This window comes from Centrocercus urophasianus, unplaced genomic scaffold, assembly GCF_019232065.1.
Source record: "Centrocercus urophasianus isolate 14NV4802_14NV808 unplaced genomic scaffold, USGS_Curo_1.0 seq_11, whole genome shotgun sequence".
In the NCBI taxonomy this organism is placed as follows: domain Eukaryota; kingdom Metazoa; phylum Chordata; class Aves; order Galliformes; family Phasianidae; genus Centrocercus; species Centrocercus urophasianus.
This window is the reverse complement of record NW_024884253.1, coordinates 21733859-21734410: the sequence shown is the minus strand read 5'-3', so window position 1 is coordinate 21734410 and position 552 is coordinate 21733859.

Here is a 552-nt window from a genome sequence, read left to right as displayed (position 1 = left end):
CTGGTGTTTCTTTCCTGTGCCTCTAATTCCTAGAGCTTCTGCTGTGTCTCACTAGCCTTGCTTCCAGAGATGCTCCTGCAGTCAGTGGATGCAGCTGGGTTGTCTGCCAGCCGTGTTGCTGTTTTCCTGGCTAATAACCCATATGCAATCCTGCCTTCCAAGCAGTGAGGTTACCTCTTATCTGATGGAGAAGAGATGGGTGCTAACGCCTGTTGAGATTTCAAACTCACTTCAAGGAAGTGGAAGTATCAGTGATGCTACACTTGTTAATGGTGACATTTAGCAGTAGCGTGGATGGCATCTGGATAGATCTGTGTGCAGTATTTGATAGCAAGTCTAAGGAATCCAGTTCCTTTCATCCCATTTGCTTTGTGGATAGGTATTTTATCAAAATGATGTGTAAATAGTAAACAATAGTAAATACTTTTCTCTTGTGACAAACTTGCTGTGCCAAAAAATTGCATGGATGGATGTGGCTCTGGCCTAGTGGTTGGCGACCCTGCACATAGCAGGGGGGTTGAAACTAAGTGATCTTTGTGGTCCATTTCAATC